The sequence below is a fragment of the Tupaia chinensis genome, unplaced genomic scaffold (assembly GCF_000334495.1).
Source record: "Tupaia chinensis unplaced genomic scaffold, TupChi_1.0 Scaffold143178_1, whole genome shotgun sequence".
NCBI lineage: Eukaryota > Metazoa > Chordata > Mammalia > Scandentia > Tupaiidae > Tupaia > Tupaia belangeri.
This window is the reverse complement of record NW_006203022.1, coordinates 127,169-140,591: the sequence shown is the minus strand read 5'-3', so window position 1 is coordinate 140,591 and position 13,423 is coordinate 127,169. Positions and strand designations below refer to the sequence as shown.

At 47.0% G+C, this 13,423-nt stretch overlaps 1 protein-coding gene across 6 annotated transcripts in view; it reads right to left on the bottom strand.

Annotated features, from left to right (window-relative positions):
• The window catches only part of PCBP3 (poly(rC) binding protein 3), an 85,735-nt gene that overhangs the window by 60,413 nt on the left and 11,899 nt on the right, over positions 1-13,423 (bottom strand). Inside the window, exon 2 of one of the 6 annotated variants that reach the window (XM_006163803.3) lies at positions 9,904-9,998. The exons of the other annotated variants lie outside the window; for them this stretch is intronic. The gene's annotated coding sequence lies outside the window, so the exon portion shown is untranslated. The remainder of the gene's footprint in view (positions 1-9,903; positions 9,999-13,423) is intronic. 6 annotated transcript variants of the gene reach the window in all.

Sequence of the window (13,423 nt, the reverse complement as noted above, 5' to 3'; positions counted from 1 at the left end):
GTAGGGAAGACCTCTCCAGTGGCAGAGTGAGCAACCCCTGGTGACAGAGCCAGAGGCCAGCAGGGAGGAAGAGCTGATGGAGGAGCTGAGCAGGCCCTCGAAACCCACAACGACTGCAGATAATGATGAGGGGATGATTCCACGAGGGTGGCAGAGTTACACATCTCTGTGCCAGCAAATGTTAGAAAATGACACTTTAGGGCCACCCAGTGAAATGGTGGTTGGCGTGCCTGGATCCCCACATAGCCAACCATACAGTTTGAGTTCCCGAAACAGCAACTTGAAAAACATGCCAGGCATGTGTGATTGCCCCATATCTAACAGGATAAGAAGAGGAAGGATTGCGGAGGGATTGTGGCAGGCTCATCCACCACGAAGGGATGCGTTTTCATTCCCCCCCTCTCTGGTGAGCACATGTGCCCTCTAGCAAATTAAAAAAAAATTTTTTTCAAAGGAATATACTATTTGTAAGAAAATAAATTTAGAATTGGGATAAATCTAACTAAAGTGTGTAAAACCTCTATGTAGAAAACCATAAAACATTGTTAAGAGCAACCAAAGAAGATCTAAGAGTTAGAATGTATATATTGCTCATAGACTTGAACACTCAATAACTTCAGATGATAATTCTCCCAGATTGATCTATAGATTCAATTCCATACATGAACTGATGTTAAAATGTCTGTGAAAAACCCATCAGGCCAAGAATAGCCTGAGGACAAAGAACAAAGTGAGAGACTTGTTTTGCTAGAGAGCTAGACATGTGAAGCTACAGCAGCATAGTCTGCATGACAGTCCATGAGAACAGAGAACGAGACCAGCGGAATTCAACAGAAAGGCCAAAACCAGTACTCACGGGCAAAGCAGAGGGCAGTCTTGCCAGTACATAGTCCAGGCCAACTGGATGGCAAAAAATGTGAACCCTCCCCGACTCTTGCAGGTGGACTCTGTATCTAAGCGGCAGATATCCACAACACAGTACTTGGAAGACAACTTAGCATACTGTGAAGCTGGGAGAAGGATGGCTTTCTTAGACATAGGGAAATTCTGATAAGAAAAAGATTGAAACGATGAAACACGCTGGAATTTGGATTTTCTGGACTTCAATACAGAAGAGCAGCCCACAGTGTAGGAGAAGATATTTGCCATTCATTTAATCACCCAGGGCTCCCATCCCATAAGTATGCCTATAGCACTCATCGTTAAGTGAGCCAAAGTCCCAACTAGGCACATCCCAGAAGGGACATCTGTATGGGTAATAAATATATCAGAAGGCAGATGACCTTACTGGGCAAGAGAGAATGCACAACAAAGCCACAGTGCCCGTACTGCATGCCTAGAACAGCTAAAACACGACACAGTGCAAACGAGTAGGGAAGCCCTGGTGAGTGTGGGAGCAGCAGCCTGCCCTTCACTGCTCACATATTCAGCCCACATGTTCGCTGAGCGCTACCCTACACAGCTGGCTGCATGCACATGCTATGGCAGCAGTCCCTGTCTCTAGGAAGGTATAAGTCCTAACTGACATTCTAAATTAAACCGGGACAGATGAAGTTGGCCACATCCAGGAAGCCTAATAATACACAGTATCTTCTTCTTCTTCTTTTTCTTTTTTTTTTAAAGGTTTTTTTGCCATAGGGCATGTGTGCTCACCAGAGAGAAGGAGAGAGAGAGACAATGAGAGGGAAAGTGAGAAGTTACCCCCTAGGGGGATAGTCATGCCACACTCCCTTCTCCTCCATTCTCCTTCTGGGGTTTTGGGCATGCATGCACATGTGCTTGGTGTGATTTTCAAGCTGCTGAGTCTGGGACTTGAACCACAGTCTGCCATGAGTGGCAGTCTGGCAACTTAACCACCAACACCATTTGCTGGTCCCAATACACAATATCTTAATGGGCTTTATTCTCAGAATGGGTAATGGAAATCAGGAGTTCTGGTAACATAATTGATAAATGAAAAGAAGCTCAGTAATCTTACAAACAATAGTAAACAACACAGATTAGAGTTTACTGTGTGCCAGCATAGCCCTCGTCACAGCCCTGCAAGGAAGAACACTCCAGGCGGCCAGGGAAGGGCTGGGATGGGAGCCCAGACATCAGGCCCTGGAGCCCACCCTGCACACAGAGTGCTCGCTGTTCCTGTCACAGGGGCTGAGTGGCACTTAATGCAATTCCATAGCTTTTGCTGATCTGATCAGGTCAAATTAAATCAAACAGTCTTAAAGAAGGTAAAGCTAATTGCCAAAAAGCAGAGCAAAGCAGTGATCTCAAGTCTGCATCCTTCTTACCATTTTTCACAGGGTATGTGCAGGGCAGGATGTAAAACTCTTGACCCCAGCTTTTATTGCAACAAAGGGACATAGACACACTTAGGTCAAGAAAGATGCGTGAATCTGGAAGCGTTTTAGATAAACAAAACACAAGAAAGGGCAAGGCCCTGTTAGCAAAAACAGCAAAGGAGGCTAAGATCAGTGAATAGTATAAGAGGTTTTTTTTTAAAGGAGAAATTGAACCCAACAGTTAAGAAGAAAAGGACCATGGATAGGACCCACTGACCTCATGGACACTGCACTGGGGATGGACCTCTACTCCCCTCCCAGCAATCACTCTAAGACATGAGGAATGTATCAGACAGCAACAAGTGTTTTCCTAACCCTGTAGTGTGCCTTCATTCAGTTACTAATGTGGTGTCCAAATTGCCATCCCGGCCCCTGCTCCTCTGGGTTGCCCTCTCCAGTAGCCCTGGGTTCCTTCCTTGTCCAACAGGAATCCTGTCCGTTAACTTGTCAGGAGGCATGGCCAAGTCATTCCAAAAGTTGCTTAAAAACTACCTTTCTCTGCTATACTCTATCCAGCTCCATAGGGCTGGAGAAGGGGCCAAATCTGGGTACTGCTGCCCACCCCCTGAGTTTAAAAATGCACCCTTAGAAGCTCTATGAGGGTGAGGACCAGCAGGAACCCCAGTTAGGTTCAGGGACAATGCTGCCTAGCAAGGACCGAGGAGGAGGGGCACTCCATGGCACTGTCTGAGTGGGTGGCTGGGGTGTGGCACTCACTCAGCTGTCAGGGCGCAAGAAGAGAGTCTTCACATGTGAGAACCGGACCTGATGCTGCCCTTCCCAGCCCAGCTCAGTCCCAGGGCACCCGCTCTGCAGGGAGCTAGGCCAAGGCTGGCAGCCTTCTCTAGGCTTCTCTTTCTTCATAGACTTCTTCAGGGGGTATGAGGACCTGGTGGGCATAGCTGAGAAGTTCTTCAGGTGGGGAGAGCAGATTCTTAGCCCTGATAGGACTCATGGTCCTGCTTCCCTGGGAGGCTGTGCTCAAGGCCGGCAGGTCCCCTGGGATACACTGACAACTGTTTGTAGGAGAGTCATCCCTCATCACAGGCAAAATCATAGATTACTCTTATCCATGAAAGGCAAATAGGCTCCAATTAGATTAGCAAGTCATTTGTTGCAGTGTCTTAATATCTTAATAGTATCACAACACTGACAAATGGCATCTGCTAAAAATAAGATAAAATGAAATAATTTTTCAAACAAGACATAAACTACAGCAACTAAAACCATTAAGAATCTTCCCAATTGAAAGAAAACTTGGAGAAAAAGAATGAAAAATAAAAACGAAGATAATAAATGTGAACAAAGCTTTAAAGGGAATAAAAATGAGAGCGATACAAGAAAAGTAAATGATAAAGCTGTTAAAAATAGACAAAATTTATAAAGATTAAAAAGATACAGAGCATCAGAGAAATAAAAGTTAAAAATAAAGCAAGATAACTTAGATAAAAACCCTAAATAGATTAAAAAAAAAAAAAGTGTCTTCGGAAAGTGCCCAGGAAAGCCTCTTGACCGGCTTGCAGAGGGGAGGGCCCAAGGCCACCATGCCGATGGCAGCAATCCACAGGTGCTGCTTCCCCCCACTACTGAGGTGCTCACATTTGTCACCTGCCAGGTTTGAATCTGCACTGGCACTGCGGATGGTGCACATGCAAGAAGAGTGACTGTGCCCTGGCTGAGGGCTGCTATCCCCATGAGAAAAGGGTGGCGGCAGTCCCCGCGTAAGTCAAGCACCGTGCCAAGGGCTTCACACACGCAATCTCGTCTTCCTGCTGCAGTCAACAGTGAGGGCATCTCCTGCTGTCAGAGGTGCACGAGCAAGAGAGGGAAGAGGTGAGCTGAAGCGACTCAGGGCACCTGGAGGTGCCAGGACTGAGCTAGCCTGGCAGGGAGGGCAGCGGGCAGCCCAATCTCCCTGTTGCAGTGACTGTATGGTGGTGCCCCACTCTCCTGCAGGTGCTCCTGGATTAGATTTAATCCTTGAGCTGCAGCTTCCACTCACTGATGGTCTGTTAATCCAGAAAACCTTGGGCCGTCTGCCTCATTTAATTTATTCTCAGTGGGTTTGGTTTGTTTTTGGATATGTGCTGGAGAAAGATGTGTGTATGCAAGACAAGCTCTGTATTTCTGTTTGCCAATACATAAACTCAGATTCACAAGCACATTCATAAATACCGCAAGGAAAATTCCAGTAAGATGAACTCTAGAGTCGTGTCTAAACTCTCGGATTTGTCCTGCATTCTGCTGGGAAAAAGGGATCACTTGAGCACCGTTAGCTGAGGACAGTGGCTGTGGCAGGATCTGAAAGGGGTTTTTTACAGAGCTACTCAGAGCCAAGCCTATCACCCAGCAGACCCTGCTCCCCTGCTGGTACAACCGAGGCAGGAAGTCTTGGCTCAAGAGATGCACCAAGGACAGGACAATGTTTCTGGAAGCCTGACCAGGAGGCAGTACCAGGGACAGGCTTGCAGAAATCTCCAACAGCCTCTGCTTCTGCCCCACCCCCGACCCCCTCCCAGTCTGAGATTGGGGTAGGGGCCCTTGGAACCAGGCGAAAAGTGCTGTGGTTCATCCACATGCCTCCCAGACCTGCTCCTGGGCTCTGCAATAACTTAAAGCTCGGAAAGCCAAACACACACATTTCTAGGTCATCCAGACCAGGGGCTTTTAAAAGACTTGCCCGCCACGGCAGCAGAATCCTTCCTGAGACCAACAGAAAGAGTGAGACAGCTGCTCTAGCTACGAGGTGCAGAGCACGGGGAGGGGGAACAGTTCCTCGCAGCAGGAGATGGGGCCTCTGGGCTCTGAGGACCATGTGGACTGAAGAGGGAATGAAGCCATCCTGATGTCCCCAGTCACTGGGCCCGCCTCTTAGATAAACTTTCTGTTCTGTATAAATACCACTCTATGCGATAAAATGCACAAATCTGAACTGTATGGCTTAATTTTCACAAAGACACTTACCCATGTGACCACTAATTCACAACATGGAAAGTTCCATGCCCCACAGAGAGAGAGGTGCCTCTGGCCAGTTTCCAGGCAGCACCCACCGGTGCTCACCCGCAGTGCTTGCCTCCCGTCACCATGGGTTCCTTCTGCCTCTCCTTCAGCTCCATACGGCTTGCACATTCTGTGTCCACTCCTCTGATTCAAAGTAATGTTTCTCACATTCCTCCCTGCTGTGGAATGGGACAGGACTGGGTTTTATGTATTAGGATTTATCTAACTGCAGAGCAGAATTCCACAGCATGGACGTGATCCGCTCGGCCAGCCCCTTCCCTTCTGCTAGTCCCACTGCTTCCCATCTGAGCTGAGGAAGGAAGTCAGTGCAGACCCAGGGCACAGGCTGTCCTCATGCAGGTGTCTACGGAGCATGCCACGCCCGATCCCACCATGTCCTAATGGTAGGCACCGAGGGTTCCTCCTTCTCTATTAGAAACGATAGTGCCTTAGACATGTCTCTCTGTGAAGGTTTGGCAAGATGGATTCTTGGAGTAAGAACTGCCAGTCTAAAGGTATTTACATCAGAAATGTCAGTAAGACATGGTCAGAACCTCCTCACACCAAACTTTGCAGCTTATAGCCCCTCTGCAGTAGTGCAGCCAGTCTGTGCACTCAGGGCCTACGGGCCCTGCAGAGGCACATGCTCTGCTCTGCTCTCCCCTGTGACGGTCCTCCCAAACAACTGCCAGTAATGCACATTCTGTATTTCTCAATGACTCTGTTTGGTTGCAGTCTTGGGGCTGACTAGCGGCAGTTTCATCTGTCACTGCGAACGTGTGCTGGCCTGGCAACGAGGGAGCTGCTATTCCCCTGCAGTCCGCTCTGGCCGTTAGAAGTGGCTGCGGTGTAAGCTGCCATGCAGACGGTCACCATGTGCATGGGCACTATGTGGACAGGCTAGAATTTACTGGGCTCCTCCATCTCCACTTGGGTGTTGCTAAGATCCGTGTTTGGCTGGGATGCCCTTCCCATGAAAGACTATGTTAGAAAACGGAGAGATATTTTCCACGAAGCTTATGGAGTAATTCACCACTAGCTCATCACTCCATCTCCAACACAAGTGTATCTGGTATGAGGAAGAGTTCAAACCTTGGAGTTTTAAAAAATAGATACCTAGTTGACCCAACACCACTTACTTAGTCTAGCCATTCGTATTGATTTAAATGCCCCTTTTATTGAAGCAAGATGAGACAAACTGCCTCCTCCATCTGTCCTCTGTGCTCTATTCTGGTCTGTTTTTCTCTTGCCTGAAAGTACACTTTTTATTAAGGTTTCTTTTTCCCTCCTTCCTTGCATTCTTTTGATTATTTTAATGACTGCCTCCTTCCCCTGACACACACACACACCTTCGTTGGGGTGGCACATGACAAGAACTTGGGGTGACAGGAGTGAGGGAAGGGGTGGGAAGAGCTGCCGGAGCTGCAGACAGGGGAGAGGGCACAGCAGGCAGGTTCAGGTGGTGCCTGTAATTGCCAGAAGCAGAAGGGCAGGGTCTGCTTTTGGAGCTGGCCTACGCAGCCCTCAGTCGATCCAGACGAGGGCTCTGGACACTGAGGTGGCCACTGTGTGGCCTCTGCCACACCTTCCCTCCTGTCCACTACTTGGTTTGGGCTTGTGCTCACCTCATACACATTTTCTCCATGGTCCTTTCTTCTCTGACCTTCCACAAGTCTCCCTTTTGCTCATCAAGGTGCAGATGGGGCAATGCATAGATGGAGCAGGCCCTGGATCGTGTCAGTACAATAGAGGCCCTTGACCTCATGTCATCTAAAACATATGCACCTAACCACATTTGTCCCCACAGGTCAGTGTGGTCTGTGCCTGACTGATGGACTGTAACACAGCGCACTGTTGCCCTCTCCCTGAGTGACCATGCTTGGGTACTGGCCACGGTGTGCCCCATGGGGTCCCATGCCCAGCAGCCCCAGAAGCTCCGTGACCATACATTTTAACTTTCATCCTGTAGGGTCTGGCCAGTGTTCTCAGACTTACAGTGGACACCAGCATCACCTGGAAGGTCTGTAATACCACAGAGGGTACCTCGCTCACCCCAACCAAGTTTTGACTGAGTTGGCCTGGTTGGGGAAGAAAGCAGAGAACTTGTATTTTCAGAAAATTCCGAGGTGGTGGTGGTGAGACCTCACTTGGAGAACCACGGATTACACTGTTTCATTTACAATATTGCAGCCAGCACTGAGTTGAGGAAACCCGTTGTGCTTTGGTTGACCTGGAGCACCCAGAAGGAAATGGCTGAGCCCACTAGTCCTGTCCACATCGCAGCATCCAGCCTGTTGGACCTCTGAGTGTCCCTGATCTCTGAAGCCCCCTCAGTTGCCTCAGCTAGAGTGAAGATATCTCTTTGCAAGGCTCTGGCTGTGGGGAGTTTGTGATTCCCAAATCTTCCTGAGCCTCCTGGGTTTCTGCCTTCTAAGCAAAACCCAGAAGCCTCCTGGTGACAACACATGCACCAGACATACACACGGAGGACTGGAGCCATGACCATGCAGGAGACCACCAGGCCAGCTCCATCACACGTCTTTGCAGTACCTGAACGAGCCAGGCTCCATAGTGTAGAGGCCAGTATGAAAGAGAATGGCCACCCCAAGTATCTGAGGATGGGCTGTGTGCCTGGGTGGAGCTCAGTCAGAGCAGAAATGGCACTAGGAAGAGCTCTCTGAGCTGTGTCCCCTCCATGTCCTGAGAAGCACAGAGGGACACGACCTATGCTTCTGCATTGCTGCCTTTATTTTATTTTTGGGGGACAACAGTGAGATCTTTTGCCAGTAAGTGAGAGAGACGATAAACATCCCACAACACCTGGCCGCAGTGCAGGCATTACTTCGGTGACCGCGGCATTCATTTCCCCCTAAGGCAGTAACTGGGGGCAGGGGCTGTTACAGTTGTACAGTTTTATTAACATGAACATACATGGTCATCACGACAGAATGTCTTAGTCTTGCTACCACCCGAGCCAGCCAAGTGCTCCCATTAAACCCAATTACCATTACATACGACAAATGTTAGACGCTGGTTTATGTGTTCCATAACAGATGCCAAACCCCTCGGAGATGGGCAGGACATGGAGACAATGGTGAAGCTGCATCTCAGCCAGAGGGGTTTCTCCAAGCATGAGAGAAGCACCTAAAACCATGGCTATGTAAAACCCTGAGTTTTTCTACCCTACCTTAATAAAGTAAGATAAGAATTCCCTTTCCACAAGATTGGAAAATGGATGAGAAACATTATATGAAAAACACTATATTAAACATGATATGAGAAACATTATATTAAATATTATATGAGAAACATTACATTCAGCCAAGGCTGCAGCAGGCAGGACCTAGGCACTACCAAGGCTGCCAACCATTCTCACAAGGCATCACTTTCAAGAACAAAAAAGCTCCTTTTCATGAAGGGCGCAGCCACTATTCTGTGTGGCTAAACTGCAGAGTGAGTTATAGTCCCAAGTGTTTCCATTCACTTCTATGAGCTTGGCCATAGACCCACATTCCCTGAAAAGTCAGTGAAAACACAAATTGAAATTAGTTTATCTCCAAAAGGCATAAAACTTTTTCCTGGTAGAACATAGTCAAGTCAAATTCCATTCTGACACTGGTTTTGGCGAACAAATTTTGGAAACATTTTTTCCCAGCAGATACAAATAAAACCATATAACCTGGGTAAATACAGCAGCAGCAGTCAGCCCCTATACAGATATCGCTAACATTTCATAGCCGGTTAGTAGCCATATATGTTCATCGGAAGGATCCTGAGCTAATAGAACACTTTAGTTCACTTATTGCACAGGTTGAAAAATAGGGGATTTTGTTATTTTTAAGCAGCAAAACACATATTAGTTTTACAAATATATTAAAACCATGGGATATTCCACCTATGTTTTATCATGCAGGAATCCCATTTGATGGCCTTCCCAGATAAAAGAATGTTACTTCCCAATATAAGTATCAAGCTCCAAAAGTGAATGCTCTCCACTCATCAGTAACATATACACATATCTGCCTTATCCTGGTATCTGGATTTCCCGGTGCTTTGGAGAACATGAATAGCTCACCGCCTCGCATCAGAGGCTAGCGTTCTCAAACACGGGCAGGGAGCGAAGGCGCTTGTCAGCTGAGAAGCACTGGGTCCTGGGACTGTATAGTCAGCCAGTATTCTAAGGCTGAGATATTCCCACACCGTATACAGTGTTTCTGACTGACAAACATCCATACAGTTCTATGTTTGTTTTTCTATAAATAATAAAACTTCAATAGCGAAGAGCATTAATACTTGACATTTACCCTTAAATCAGAACCCTGTTATTCAAACAGAGGACCTAATAGAAATACCATCAACTGAATGGCTGAGAACTACTTAGAACACGATCTCCATTTTTTTTATCCTAAAGAAAAATTCTACGCATTGCTACAGTTGCTCCTCTCAACAATTTTTTCCATCATCTGCCCACCACATTCCTGGGCTCCAAGCATGGCCTCAGGGTTCACTCCCCTCCAGTGAGGCTCTGCTGACTGGTCACCCAGGGCCCTCAGAATCCCCTTACCTCAGAACAAAGCAGCTCTGTGAGGGCGGGAAGGATCAGGTTGGATGTGGGTACCAGACAGATGGGCACTCTCCCCGTTTAGAGAAGATGAAATACTAAAGGAGAGAAATTAGAGTGATGTTTTGTTTTCGACCGAAGGAGGCCACCCAGCTCATTGGCCTCGGTGGGCACCGCGTGACATGGGACCAAGCACATGTGACCTACTTTTCACCCAACTCCCCTCATGCCCTTGGAGGGCGCAATAGCACTCATGCACTGCCGCTTCCATAGCCCTTCCCCCAACAGGCGATTGAACAAACTGTGCCTGCAGGACACGGGGCCAGGCTCAGCCCTGAAGGCTCAGGGATGGGTGGGGGTGACAGCGTGCCCACAGTAACAAAACCGCAGCCCCTAAGCTGCAGGCTGTCACTGATGCTGTTGACTGTGTGTCTGTGGACAGTGCCAGCGTGGCACAAGTTCCTACCATCCATGGCAGGACTGGTCCTGGGCTTGGCTGGCGACATGCTTGCAGGGTCTCATGAAACTGGATGAGGTGCCTGAAATGGCAGAAACCAGGAATACTCTCCTTCCCCCATTTTCCTTTTGATGCAATTTGAATCTCCTGGTCTACCCCTGAAAGTGAGCTCCACAGTGAGCCTGGGGGTGGCTATGTTGCCTCTTGGCAAGTGACCCTGAAGTTGCAAGATCTGGCAGATGGGATGGAAATGTCTGACTCTAGACTCACAGGTCAGACCCCAGACTATAAGAGGATGTGGAAGATGCACACTGGCCACCTTGCACCCTGCACACTTCTGCTCCAAGCAGGAGAAACCACTCCGTAGGCCACCTGTCATCTTTATTACCTTTATTCCATCATCTTATCCCAAAAACTGAGGAGGTAATGATCAACATGCACACAAATCCACAGGGCAGTGCTCAGCTGTGAAGGAAGGAACACATCCTTTGGGATACACCGAGCAGCTACCCTGAGGCCACAGCATGTACTTGTAGCTATCTGATGCTGGCCAAGGCACACAGAGAAACAGAGAAACAGAGAAATAGAGGGGCCCTGCAGATCTTACTGACCAAAGTTGGCCTGACTAGTTAGCATAGAAAAAGATACAATAATACAAGTATTGGCTGTTTACTACATAAAAGTTTGAATACATTATATGCAAAAAGTAGCCTGTAATTAATCATTACCCAGAAAGACCTCTACTGATATGTGATAATTTGAGGTCTACCTATTCAGAATTTGTCCTGCAGGTGAAAGATATTACATCTTTTTTTTTTTTTTTTTTTTTTTTTTTTTTAGAGAGGAGAGATATTTGCTATAGGGCATGTCTGCTCACTGAAGAGACAGAGAAAAACAGAAAGAGAGAAATCACCCCTTAAGGGTGACGGCCACGTTGCAATCCCTTCCTCCTCCATTCTCTTCTCATTCCCATTTTGGGAATACACGCACATGTGCCCAGCATGAGTTTTAAGCTTTCGGGTCTGGGACTTGGAACCACAATTAACTGTGTGAGAGTCCAGCGACGTAATCATTATGCCATCTTCTGGTCCTGTGATATTACATCTTTTTAACAAAAATAAAACCAACCCACCTATGTTTGTCATGTTTTTCTTATTTAACATATATTTAATATTGTATACTAAATATTCTTCTATGCCAATATATTTTAAGCCTACCTAATTAATAGTGATCAAATTCCCCAGGATATTCCACTTTATTCATAAGATTCTATGTGTTCCATTTTGTGCATTAATATGCTTGAATATTCTGGATATTTTAAACTGTTCACAGGGCTTTTTTTTTTTTTTTTTTTTTTTTTTTGCTATAGGGCGCCTGTGCTCGCCAGACAGAGAGAAACAGAGAGAAAGAAAGCAAGTAATCATCCCCCAGGGGGGATGGCCATGCCGCAATTCCTTCTCCTCCATTTTCCTCTCTGGATCTTGGACACACATGCACACGCACCCGACGTGAATTTTAAGCCACCAGGTCCGGGGCGTGAACTGCGGTTGACTACATGGGCGTCCAGCAACATAGCCATTACGCTAACTGCTGGTCCCCCATTGTTCATAATTATTGATATAGTTTGAATTTATGTGTCCTCCCAAATTTATATGCTGAAACTTAAGATTCAATGTGATAGAATTAAGAGGTGGGGCCTTTAGGAGGTGATTAGGTCAAGAGGGCTCTACCTTCATGAATGGACTAGTGGCTGATGAAAGGGTTTGATGCCACTAGCCAGGCCTTCTTTGCCCTTTTGTCTCTCCCACCATTTGAGGACAGGGCTCATTCTCTCCAGAAGAAACTGCAAGCAAGGTGACATCTTGGAAACAGATAGCACTTTCGCCAAATAGCAAACCTGTGGGCACCTTGACTCAGATTTTCAGGTTCCATAACTGTGAGCAACAAATTTATGCTGTTTATAAGCCATAGAGTCTCAAATAGATAAGATAATCATCTTTGGGTGAACCTCTTCCTGTTCTTATTTCCTTAGACTATATTGGGTTGTCAGAAAAGTCATAATGCATTTTTGCATAGAAAAACATAGAAAAATATGTTTCTGATGACTCAATATTTATAGCAACATAATTGCTGGGTCAAAAGATAATACAAGTTGGAAGCTTCTGGTACACAGTGACAGCCTGCTCAGCCAGCAACACTACCTTCCTAGCAACCCTGGGGCACACTTAGTTGCTGGAGCCAACCTTCAAAGCATTGAGTTCAGAATTTATAGCCAGGAAGGGAGAGGAGGAGGACTATAGTCTACACTGAGATAGCCTTTGCTCTGTGCCTGCCACTGCTGGGTAACCCAACCTGTGCATGGCTGTGCTAGGCTGTTGCTATCCCTGCTTTGGATGGAGAGGGCAGTGGCATGACCATCTTATGGCTGCTCATGGTCAGAAAGCTCAGGGAGCAGGTTGGCACCAGACCACTGATGGCCTGCATTCTTGCCCACTGGATAACTGAGAGAGGACTACACATTGACCTTTGTGTTTGGAGTGGGCACATTTGCAGTGACCTTAACAGAGCAGTTTGGTGGAAGGTAAATGTTATGGTTTGGACAATGGTTTGTCCCCTAAAGGTTCATGTATTTGAATTTAGTCCCCTGCATGATGGAGGGTGAGAGGTGAGGCCAATGGATAGTGACTGGATCACAGAGGCAACACTATCGTGGACAAATTAATGATGTCTTGCAAGACTCAGTGAGTTCTAGCTCTCATGAGAAGGGGTTAGGTCTTGAAAGAGTGGATTCTTCTAAAAGAGAGAGCTGCCCACAGTGCTCCTGCTGCATGAGTCTGTCATCTTCCCTTTTTCTGTCAGTCGTGTTCCAACCACCAGAATTGTGAGTCGATAAACCTCTATTATTTAAAAGTCCCCCAGTCTCAGCTATTTCTGTTAGGGACACAATAATGGATTGACATAGTAAGTGGTGACAGTGAGAGCAGACCCCCAAGAACTTGGTTTTCAGTGGGAGCAGAGAGGGGAGGTAGTTCCGAGTGGACATGTGGTCGAGGGTGCTGTCCTGCT